Source organism: Octopus bimaculoides, chromosome 8 (genome assembly GCF_046866305.1).
Source record: "Octopus bimaculoides isolate indiv1 chromosome 8, ASM4686630v1, whole genome shotgun sequence".
NCBI classification, from domain to species: Eukaryota; Metazoa; Mollusca; class Cephalopoda; order Octopoda; family Octopodidae; genus Octopus; species Octopus bimaculoides.
Genome location: NC_142935.1, coordinates 40,233,281 through 40,246,525, shown reverse-complemented (window position 1 = coordinate 40,246,525; position 13,245 = coordinate 40,233,281). Strand labels below are relative to the sequence as shown.

General features: G+C 38.6%; 1 protein-coding gene across 3 annotated transcripts in view; it reads right to left on the bottom strand.

Moving 5' to 3' along the window:
• The window catches only part of LOC106884438 (guanine nucleotide-binding protein subunit gamma-1), a 303,773-nt gene extending 298,349 nt beyond the window's left edge, over positions 1-5,424 (bottom strand). The window contains exon 1 of one of the 3 annotated variants that reach the window (XM_014935824.3): positions 5,002-5,424. The gene's annotated coding sequence lies outside the window, so the exon portion shown is untranslated. The remainder of the gene's footprint in view (positions 1-5,001) is intronic. The other 2 variants (XM_052970048.2, XM_089356367.1) reach the window with 2 other exon arrangements.
• Between the last annotated feature and the right edge of the window lie 7,821 nt (positions 5,425-13,245).

The following is a 13,245-nucleotide window of genomic DNA, read 5'->3' as shown; positions in this document are numbered from 1 at the left end:
TCCAAGAAAGGAAGTAATTTCATGTATGGTCGTAACTAAATGGACTTAACTATTCGCTAGAGAATGATGGATAAAATAAGTTCTAAATTCCTAGGGTTTGTACAAATGAATAAGACACTTGAAGATAGTGGACCCAGCATGACCGCAGTCCAATGAGTGACAGCATTACACACAGATCGTACATATACATACATACATACACACACATACGCACACACACACACATACATACATACATACATACATACATACATACATACAAAGACAGATAGACACATACATTCATTTAGTATTTGCTTTAATTTCTGATCTTGGAATTAAATATTTACTTGTAGAAAGTTGGAATACGCATTTACCGTGTGTGCGCGCGCGCGTGTTTGTGTGTGTACTAACAGACAAATTAGATAGATAGATAGATAGATAGATAGATATACATGCACATGTAAGAGCATACACGTGTGTGTGTGTGTACACGATGGCTACATATCCGGTCGAACCGCTAGAAATATCAGTGACATCGTCCTCGAGTCACCCTAACAGTCTACTGCAAGAATGCAGTAGATAATATAGTGCTGGATATACAGAAAACTGTGGTGGTCACGGCTGGAATATTTTGGTCATATGTCTGTTCGATCAGAGCTAATATGGGTTTAAACTGCAAACCTAATATGTTATAACATACATAAACATGGATAAGGACAGTGCAGACCAGTCCTAACACTTCATCCAAATAACAGTAACTTTGCACAGAAATATAGGACTCCGTACCGTCTTTTACTATAAGTCAGCGAGCTTGGGTGGGGGGACGCTTCTTTTGTAATCGCATGAGATAATAGATATAACAAGCAAATCTACCCCCCAAAAAACAACTCGATTCTTAGAACAAAGAGGACACACCGGCCAATGTAATACCTTAGGTCAGTAATGAGCAACTCTTTCCAAGAAAAGGGCAGCAGTTCCTCATCAATTATCCAAACTACCGAAACAAAATTAATAAACGTTATTTTCTTCGTGAAATTAGGTGTGCCATTCAAAAAGTCCCGCGGACTGCATTTCTAAAAAAGATAAAAGAAAAAGAGAGATATTCATGGCAGTAATGCCTTTGCCGATTGAATCGTTATAGCATCGGACAAACTGCCTTGCAGTATTTAGTTACGGCCCTTTACATTCCGAGTTTATATCCTTGCCATGAACAAACTTTGCATTTCATTTTTGCAAGCTCGAGGAAATGTAGCAACCAGTTAACAAGCTGGGGACTATTTGATATCCCTACAAACTACTGTAGATGTAAATGGAAATATATGATACAAAGAAGAAATCCTGAAGCATTAAACGACAACAAAAAAGGCGTGGTTTCCATCCCACCCACTTAACAGCACCATATTCTTATTTCTCAGTTAAAATCTCCCTAAAGACTCCGCCGTGCTTGTAAAATTAGTCCACCATAATCACGAGTCAACTTGTGACAGAGAGCTTCTCCCACGTTCATTCGACCCGCTCGTTGTAGCAGCCCAATTCTCTCACTCAAATCACACCTTACTATCTTTAACAATTAAAAAAAAAATGGATAATGTAGTTCTGATAGGATTAGATCATCAAGGTGGGAATGCATTCAGTCATAAGTCTAACTCAAGTCAGAGATAACCAACCTCGGGCAAAACAACACATCGTCTTCGTCATCACTATCATCTTCACTATCGTCTTCACTATCATCTATCTCTAAAGCCACCATGGCACAAACGCCATTCTCTCTTCAGTTTGGTGTGTTGCGTCCCTAACGTCAGAAATCTAAAACCAGAACAGGCGGTAAAGAGTCAACCTCCTTCATTGCTTTACGCTGTTAAACTCTGCTTCAGTTTCGGACCATCGACTCAATAGATTCAATAAAATAAAGTATCAGTAACAGAGTGAATTGGTTCCAATAAATCGTCAGCACCTTCGCCATGCTTGAATTAAAAACGGTCCTTTCAGGTGGCCAGAAAAATAGACATTTTCTAACGAAATTTGCAATAAATACGTTTCAGGTGATATAATTACATCGAAATTTAAAGTGGAAAAAAATACATAAATAAAATTGGTAGCCGCACACACATACATACTGACTTACATTACATATACATTTATGAAGCGGTTGATTCCTGGATTTTCAATATTTTGGGAAAATTACGTGATATATGTCAGTATATATGTGTGTGCGCTCACCAATTTTTTTTCTTTTCACATTAAATTCTGACATGACTGTAATCTACACCTTCTAAAAAGTAACTGCATATAATTTCATTAAAAAATACCCAATTATAATGAAATAAAATCGAGGCATGTGAATCGTTCGAAACTCTTCTCATCCCACCTACTTACAAAAATATTTTAGCAAATTCCGATATAATCGGAATCTACACCATCTGAAGGGTATTTGTAGAAATTTTCATTAAGAAATATCCATTTTGATTAAAGTTATGAGGAAACTAAGTCGAATTGGGGTACCTGTCTGTAAGTATGCCCTTTTGAGCCACCCAACAAAAAATTCTCACCTGAGTTGCGAGATATATATTCCAATATTCACTCAAATCATACACTACCGTCTCAGACAAAAGGAAGACAAAGTCTTCGAGACACCATGTCTGCAAAACAAAGTGGGAATGGTCGAGGCTAAAACGTCTTCAATCAGGTCTGCTTTAACAAGTGACACAATGGAAGAGGTTTACTTAGACTAAACAACAACAAAAAGCTCTCATTTAGGCTCGATTCCTCGGCTCAATGAATTTCTGTCAGCATCAATGTCTTTAGGAAATACCTAAATATCTAAATGTCACACGTTTCCCTTTCCTATAAACTGGTATCAACTGTGTTTAGCGTCCGGTTTCAGTTCGTCTGTGTGCGAACAGTTGGTAACACGGTTTCTATTCACGGCCAGGGATCGATTTACCTTAATATATTCACACACTCACACACGCACACGCACACACACACACACACAAACACTTATAAGAAATATCTTTTCTTTTTCTCTCTCTCTCTTTCTCTCTCTCTCTCTCTCTCTCTCTCTCTCTCTCTCCTTCCCTCTCTGGAATGGCCTGATCACCACAGCTTCCTCTTCAGGCAAAAACAACGTTTCCATGTCTGCTGGAAATCAGTATATAAATCCTGATTGGTGATTATACACACACACACACATACATATTACACGCACGCACACAGAATCAGGCATTATCTGAGTCATCGATCGAATACTGAGTCTTTGAATATAGGTTTTGTCACATTTTTAGCAACAAGTATTCTATTTCCATGCCTTCTCTTTAAAATTGTGGTTCGAGGCCTAAAAGAGTAAAAGAAGTTTACGACTCCGACATTTGAAGACGTTGCGAATGAGAAGGGATAGCTGTCATAATTCTACTTCATATGTATGTATGTATGTATGTATGTATGTATGAATGATATATATATATATATATATATATATATATATATATATATATATATATCATACATACATATATATCATACATATATATCATACATATATATATATATATATATATATATATATATATATATATATATATATATATATATATATATATGTATATAGATAGATAGATAGATAGATAGATATACACATACACATATATACATACACACACATTATATACAATACATATACTCATATACGCATATATGTATATATATATATATATATATATATATATCCTGCCCAGCTCTTCGAAACGCCGGTGTTAAAACGGGGGTAGCTGATGAAGAAGAATGTTCTCTATGTGGCTTGTGCGTTTTCTCGTCTACGTTTTGTTTGCAATGTCCTGTACCCAGATATGCACCTATACATACAGGTGGATGTCGGTATGCACATACCTGTACGTATATATGCATATACTAATTTACTATTTGTTTATATATATATATATATATATATATATATATATATATGTACAGATATAAGTATACATGTATATACATACAAACATAAATATATACATATAATCACATATACATGCATATACACATGTATGTATGTATGTACGATGTATAGATAGATAGATAGATAGATAGATAGATAGATAGATAGATAGATAGATAGATAGATAGACAGACAGACAGGTAGGTAGGTAGGTAGGTAGACAGACTGGGAAGCGAAAGATTTAGTGAACGCCAAAAGAATGAGATTTAGAGAAATGTAGAAATATATGTAACATAAGATTATATATAGCATATGTATATAATACATACATATATTTGTTTTCGTATAAATAAACATATATATGCATATAAACGGACGTGTATATCTAGATCTAGATCTATATATCAATGTGACATGGGATATTCAAGTGTCTCCTTGCATTAGTTGTACTATGTAAGCATGCATGAAATTACGAAGTGCGACCTGCTAGAAATAACAGCTAAAGTCTCCCACAAATCACACTCCACAGCTTTCAAAAGAATAAAGGTATAGAGGATACAAACAAACGAGGACCTTTAAGTTTTTAAGGATTTTGATCATAGGACCAAGGTTAGTCATGGACATGTGTGTGTATAACATACATATATGTAATATTGATAGGTAATGTTATATATATGTTGTGTATATACCTATTCTTTTATGGTTTTCTTACTTGTTTCAGTCATGTGATTGCGGCCATGCTGGAACACAGATATGTAATATAATGTTATGTTATGTTATATACATATATATATGTGTTTGTATATATACGTCGTGTGTGTGTGTGTGTGTGTGTGTGTGTGTGCGTACGTATGAATGTATATTTTGAACTCAGGACAAACAGGAAAGCATGAATGGAGAATACCAATATGAATAAAAGGCATTTTGAAGATCTCTCTCTCTCTCTCTCTCTCTCTCTCTCTCTATATATATATATATATATATATATATATATATATATATATATATATATATATATATATATATATATATATATATATATATATATATATATACACACATACACACACAATGTGGAAAGAACTTACCAAATGAAGAAAATGGTATTTTCAAAAAGTGGAAAGTCTCACAAAAAATGTCGTCTTGAAGAGGGGAAAAATCCAATATATAAGTAAGAACTTAGTTTTATATCTTCTACCTGTGTATATAAAGAGAAGATTCGACGACTGAAACACAGAAATGTTGTGTGAGAGAAACAGAGAGAGAGAGAGTGTGAGTAAGAGTATGTGAGTGTGTGCGTGAAAGAACAGATAGAGATATAGAGAGAAAGTGGAGAGAGATAGGAGTGATTATATAGAGAGGGAGTCAGAGACAGAGACAGATGCATGGAGAGGAAGGGTAACAGATAGATAGATAGAGAATGAGAGGGGAGGAGGAGCTAAATAGACGGAGAGAGATGGATGGAGAGGGAGAGAGAGACACACACACACAGAGGTGGGTGAGCAAGAAGATAAATAAGTATACAGATAGAGAGAGAAAAGGTAAAAGGAAGGAGGAGGGGTTAAAAAAGACGCGGGAGTTAGAAATGAAAAAATGATTGCGTGCGTATACGTATCAAATATTTCTCTGTATGTGTGTGTGCGTTTGCATATGTATGTGTGAAAGATAATGTATGACCACTATATACATACATACATACAGATAGATAGATAGATAGATAGATAGATAGATAGATAGATAGATAGATAGATAGATAGATGGATGGATGGATAGATAGATAGATAGATAGATAGATAGATAGATAGGCAGACATAGACAGATATTGATATATATATCTACACACACACACACACACATATATCTATATACATGTGTGTGTGAGAGAGAGTTTGTGTGTGTAAATATATATGTATACACAAGAAACAAATGTTGCAATTTGTAATTGAAACTAGTATATTCCATCCTGTGTAAATTTATATATATATATATATATATATATATATATATATATATATACATATATATATTTACACACGTATGTATGTATGTGTGTATGTATGTATGTATGTGTGTATGTTATAATATTATAGTTGATGAATGTGTGCTTACAAACGGACAGAACAAGAACTCAATATATAAGTACAGAGCATGTATTTTATTAGAAGTCTAAATTTCTTGAGTCGTAACCGAGTGTCGTGTTTCCGATTGTTCAAACGCTACAAGTGTGTGTTTAGTGATAGACAAAGAGAGGGTGAGTGAAAGAAAATTGAGAGGGAGAGAGGAGAGATAGAGATAGAGAGAGAGATAGATAGAGAGAGGGGGAGAGAGAGGAGCGTGTGGGGAAAGAAAATATAAGTCTATAGAGAAAATGAGATAGAGAAAAGACATTCACACCACACACACATACAAACACACACAAACACACACGCACACACGCACGCACGCATGCGCGCGCGCGCGGAGGCAGTCTGCAAGAGAAATGGAAAAAGAAAACAGTTTACACACCGTATATCAGTCAGTGTATATCGAAATATAAATTTATATATATACACCTATATGTACAGAGATATTTCATACACACACACACACGTGTATATATATTTATGTATATGTGTGTATGTGATATTTGCATGTATGTAGGTATGTATGTATGCAATGACACTAGCGAAGCGGGTTCGTGTCACGGTGGCGTTCTAATATCAATAATCAAATCTAACGTTAAGACTAGTAGCTTAGTTAATCAGTTGGCAGATTGGTAGATATGTTGACTAGTTGGTTGGCAACGTGCCTCTTGTTAAGCACTGCTCACCACTCTCTTTTTCTCCAGTTAATGGTTTATAGCAACTTGGCTTGGCTTGGCAGCAAACGAGATTTCCTTGAATACGGTTAGATGCCAAACGACAATGATGCCGTTTTATTTTGCATACTAGCTGCTACTGCTGTTGTTGCTGCTGGTGGTATTGGTAGGATTGGTGGTGGTGGTGGTGGTGGTGCAGCTAGTATTGGTTGCAGTGAGGTTGGTTGTGCATCTAGTGCTGCTGCTGGTGTTAACAGTGCAATTGTTAATAGTGGTGGTGGTGGTGGTGGTGGTGGTGGCGTTGGTGGTGGTGTCGATAGTACAATTGCTAATGATGATGGTGGATGTACTAACCGTGGTAGTGGTGGTGATGGTGGTGATTTTGTTAATGGTAGCGGTGGTGGCGGTGGTGGTGACGGTGCGATTAATGGTGGTGGTGGTGGTGGTGATGGTGCAGAAGGTGCAATTGATAAGGGTGTTGAAGGTAGTGGTGGTGGTGGGAAAATTGGTAGTACTGCTGCAGATGCTGCTGTTAGCGGTACAGGTTTAATGGAGGTGGAGCTGTTATAGCTGCTACGAGCGGTTCAAATTGTTATGGTGATGGCGGAGGTTGTGGTGACAGTAGTGGTGATGGCGACAGCGATGGTGCTGATGGTGCTGATGGTGCTGGTGGTGGTGCTGCTGCTGTTGATACTACTAAGTGTTACTGATAGTTCTGCTAGTAGTAACGCTTTTCTGTGGTGTTGATATTGTTGTTTAGCCCTCGGTCAATTCCAGCAATGACCACTCCGATTTATCTATTTATTCATTTATTATTTATTTATTTATTTATTTATTATATTTATTATTATTATTATCACTAATGTTATTCAACTACGACTACATTCTCCAATGTAAATCATTCCTTATTTAAAATCGCTAAGAATGGGGACTGAGATTTGAACTGCTATTTCTAGCAGATTAACCGACCTCATAAAGGTTCTCCTATCGGCTGATTGTTGTTGTTGTTGTTGGTGGTGGTGGTGGTTTTATTAATGATGGTGATGAGGGTGACGCTATTGACATTGTTGTTGCTGTTGTTGATGGTGGTGGTGGTGGTGCTGGTGGTGCTGGTGATACTGTTGTAACTACCACTACAGTGCTGGTAATTATTGTTACTACTACTACTACTACTACTACTACTACTGCCACCACTACTACTACCATCACCACCACCACCACATGTACCCCTGTTACTACTACTACTACTACTACTACTACTGCTGCTGCTGCTGCTGCTGCTACTGCTACTACTACTACTACTACTACCTCCACCACCACCTCCATCATCACTGCACTTTCTACTGCTACTACTACAAATACTAATTCCACTATAACTAGCGTTGCTGCTGTTACTGCACCTAATATTACTACTACTACTACTACTACTACTACTACTACTACTACTACTACCAAGACCACTACCACTGCTACCACTACTACTACTACTGCTGCTGCTGCTGCTGCTGCTGCTAAATAATAATGCTTGTAAGGATAGTGTAGCGCTCTGATTGAAGCTTCTGCTGTTGCTTCCTAAAAATGACAGAACTGGTTAGGTGCCGGATAGTACTTGCAGTAGTAGATGCAGTGGTTGGTGTTGCCGGTATTGGTTGTGGTTGCAGTCGTTGTAGTAGTTGTAGGTGGTAGTTTCGGTGCTAGTAGTAGTAGCGGTTGCTTGCAGTGGTGGGTGATAGTTTTGACGGTAGCGATAATAGTTGAAAATGGCCGTAGTAGCGGTTGTAGTGGTTGCATCGCAGGTAGTCGTAGTGGTTGTTGAAGTTGTAGTTTTGTTAGTGTGCTGGGAACAGTAATAGTGTCGGTGATAGTGTTGGTGGTAGTTTTGACAGCAGCAAAAGCAGTAGCAGCAGCAGCAGCAGCAGTAGTAGTAGTAGTAGTAGTAGTAGTAGTAGTAGTAGTAGTAGTAGTGGCAGTGGCAGTGGTAGTAGTAGTAGTAGTAGTAGTAGTAGTAGTAGTAGTGGCAGTGGCAGTAGTAGTAGTAGTAGTAGTAGTAGTAGTAGTAGTAGTAGTAGTAGTAGTTAGTGGTTGCGTTTGCGATAGTGGTATCAATATGAATGGTGTCAAAGGTGACGAGCTGGCAGTATAGTTAGCATGCCGGACAAAATGCTTAGCGGCATCTCGTCTGTCTTTACGTTCTGTGTTCAGATACGCCGAGGTCCACTTTGCCTTTCATCCTTTCGTGGGGTCGATAAAATGAGCCCTATTTGAGCATTGGAGTCGACATAATATACTAGCATTCACCACCACCACCACCACCACCACCACCACCACACAACTCCCCCGAAATTACTGGCCTTGTGCCAAAATTTGACACCTGCATGAATAGTATCAAAGGTGATGTGCTGGTAGAATCGTTAGTACACCAGACAAAGCGCTTAGAGGCATTTCGTCCGTCGTTATGTTCTGAGTTCAAATTCTGTAGTGCTCGTCTTTGCCTTTCCTCCTTTCGGGGTCGATAAAATAAGTACCAGTTGATCACTGGGGTCAACGTAATCGACTTACCTCTCCCTCGAAATTGTTGACCCTATGCCAAATTTTGAAACCATTATTATTATTATTATTATTATTATTATTATTATTATTATTATTATTATTATTATTGAAGGCAGCACACTTGCAGAATCGTTAGCGCACCAGTCAAAATGCTTAGAGGCATTTCGTCCGTCTTTGACGTTCTGAGTACAAATTTCGCAGCGCTCGACTTTGCCGTTCATCCTTTCGAGAGCGATAAAATAAGCACTAGCCGAACACTTAAGTCGTTGTAACCGACTTAACCGCTCCCTTGAAATTGCTGGCTTCGTGCCAAAATTTAAAACTAGTATCAGTGGTATCAAAAAACGACGAGTTGGCGGAATTGTTAGCACGCTGAACAAAATGTTTGGCAGCATTTCCTCCTTAGCACGTTGGATAGAATGCTTAGCGGTTTTTCGTCCGTCTGAGTTCAAATTACATCAGTTCTGAGTTCAAATTCCATCCGTCCAGAATTCAAATACCGCTGAGGTCAACTTTGCCTTTCATTCTTTCGGAGTCGATAAAACAATTACCCATTTCGCCCATCCCAAAATAAGTCCTACCTCATCATACCCACCCATCTCACCCTAAAATCCAGGCCTTGTAACCATAGCAGAAAAGGATTGTTATTGTACTCGGTAAAGCAATGAGCTGGCAGAATCGTTAGCACGCCGGGCAAAATGCTTAGCGACATTTCGTCCGTCTTCACGTTCTGAGTTCAAATTCCGTCCAGGCCGACTTTGCTTTCATTCTTTCGAGATCGATAAGTACCGGTCAAGTACTGGGGATGATGTGATCGACCTCTACCTCCCCTCAAAATCCGCCGGCCCTGTGCTGAAAGTTGACACCATTATTATTTATGGTGCTTGGTGGTGTAGTGGTAAGCATCCCCGCCTATCACGCGAGAGACCAGGGTTCGATATCTCGCCAGCAAGGCGATTTACACCTTTAAGGCGGCAAGCTGAAAGAGTCGTTTACACGCCGGACAAAATGTTTAACGGTATTTCTTCTCGTCGTACGTTCTGAGTTCAAATTCCACCGAGGTCGATAAAGTAACTATCAATTGAACACTGGAGGTCCGAAGTAATCGATACTCCCCATCCCCCAAAATTTCATAGTAGAAAGAGATATTTGTAGGTATCAGTTATAAGAATGAATCTGAGTTGTTATTACCATTGTAATGGTAGTTGTATTGATGGTAAGGTGGCGAGCTGGCAGAATCGTTAGCACGCTGGACGAAATGCTTGGCGGTATTTCGCCCGTCGATACGGTCTGAGTTCAAATTCCGCCGGAGTCGACTTTGCCTTTCATCCTTTCGGGGGTCGATAAATTAAGTACCAGTTGCATACTGGATCGATCTATTCGACTGGAGGAGGGAGAGGTGGAGGAGGGAGAGGTGGAGGAGGGAGAGGTGGAGGAGGGAGAGGTGGAGGAGGGAGAGGTGGAGGAGGGAGAGGTGGAGAAGGGGAGGTACTGACGCTTGCTCATTATGAACCTATTCAACAGGTCGTGGCTGAAGTGGTAGTGATGATGATGATGATGATGATGATGATGACGACGACGGTGATGATGATGATGATGATGATGATGGTGGTGGTGGTGGTGGTGGTGCTGGTGCTGCTGCTACTACTGGTGACAGAAGCACCAGTGATTTGCGGTTGGTGATGTTGGTTAGCTTTAGGTCAGCTCTCTTCGAGCACACCTGTGATCAAAGTTATCCCAACCGTGACAATCCCGTTCTTTCCTATATGCAAGGGGAGCATAGGACCATCATTATCCAGTATATCTTTTTCAAAGACGGCGAAGGCAAGGTGTAACTTGAGGGAGAGGCGATTTGGCTGCTCTTTCTAGTTGGTCCTACCACTATGAAGTGCAATGTTTCTCAGCCACTTTTACTTATTTCAGTCATTTTGACTGCGGCCATGCTGGAGCACCAACTTTATCCGAACAAATAGACCCAAGGGCTTATTCTTTGTAAGCCTAGTACTTATTCTATCGGACTCTTTTGCCGAACCGCCAAGTTACGGAGAACGTAAACACACCAACATCGGTTGTCAAACGATGGTGGGGAGGGACAAGCAAACACACAAATACATACATGTATATATATTTAATATAATATATAAAATCCGTTCTTTCTTTCTGTCTGTCTGTCTGTTTGTACGCTTATAATTCGAGTATTGTTCATCCGATCGCGCTGAAATTTTAAACATGGATACATGAGCGATCGGGACGTTCCGTAATCTAAAAAGACTTTCAAAATTATGAGTTTCAAAGTGAGAATCACTATTTTTGTAATCTTTTTGTCCTATTTGTTCCGCCATTAAAAGCAACGAGTTTGCTCAGACAGCCGGTACATACCATTTCGCTAGCAACAAGGGGAGTGCAGGATGACAGTCTGCCAAAACCGTCGCAATGCTGTCTCTCTTCTTTCCTCTCTCTGCCTCTCCTATGATGTCCGATTCCACTTGAAGTTGTATATATATTGTGTTAAGATTCGTTATCAATCAATTATCCTTATTGAGAAGAAATAGTCAAAAGTAACCACCACATACAACTCCACTACTAAACACCAAGTTAACTCTCTTTACCTTTACAGCTGACATGAAAAACTACGACAAAAGGAAACCATTTTAATTAAGCAAAAAGAGAAAATAATGATTGCTATTAAAACGCGTAAAATTTTAGGGTTAATAATCTTAATCTTTAGTTACAGTTTCTCATTCAAACTACATAATAGGTAGAATTGTCGGACTAAGATAGTAGAGTGTTTTGAGGGAGATATGGCTGCTATTTCTACCAGGTCTAGCTACTACATAGAGGTCTCCCTCATTAGCTCATACAGATATATATACATGCAGATATACAAAAAATCGAAATAAAATACTTAAAGCCACAGGCGTCAGATAAAAAAGCTAAGGTCCATGCAGTGGAAATTTCCAACTTCTTGCCTAATGCGAGCCCAGAGCAATCTCTTATCTCTTACACTATTTCAGTATTATGTCTCTATTGTAATGCGAGATAATACTTTCAGTTTGAAAGATGCCTGTCCTATATATATATATATTCCTTATGCATTCCAAAATCGAGTTACAGCCTTTGGCGTATGGGATATCAAAAGATTCAGTACTATTTCGGCTGCAAATTAAACTTAATTTCCATTCACATATTTGTATTTCAAAAGTTTAACATTATAATCTTTTCCACAAATCAACTATCGTAAACATTTTATACGATGACATCACATTTTCTATATGTGTGTGTACCATAAAAGACATCAACCATCACGACACACACCTTCACTCACTCACTATCTCTCTATATCTCTCTCTCGCACACATGCGCAAGCACGCACGCACGGACACACACGCGCGCGCACACCACAAACACACACACGTCCATTTCGTATAGACGTACATACATCTTTCAGTTTTTTTCTCTGTCCTTTTCATTTTCTCTTCTTTCAATTTCTGCTCTCTTCAATTAAATTTTTACGGATACAACTGCTTACAAAAATAGGGATTAACGTAAAATTTCTTTCTATGTTCATAATTTTTTGTTTACAATACTGGAAAAAATATGCCACCAAAGAAAAGACGTAATCTCTCCAGAAACAAGTATAAAGCAAGGATTGTAGAAAACCGAAGGCGAGAGTCTGAAAAGAGAAGCGAGATGAGATTTTCTCAGGATCAGCAAATGTATGTTGCAGCACTTCATGCTGGATCATAAATCAATGTTTTAATGATTAGAAAGACGTCCAATAGAATAGCTCTCAGAAACAGGCTACGTAGAAATTCGTTCTTCCCATTCTTATAAAAATAGTAACTCTGCCCAAATTGGTGTGCTAAACACAAATTGTCGTTTCTGTAGAGCTTTAAATTTTCAAATGAAACAAATGGTATGTGCTGCTCAGGCGGTCAGGTAACATTTGCCAGCACTACCGGCTCCTTCTCAACCTCTTATGGAT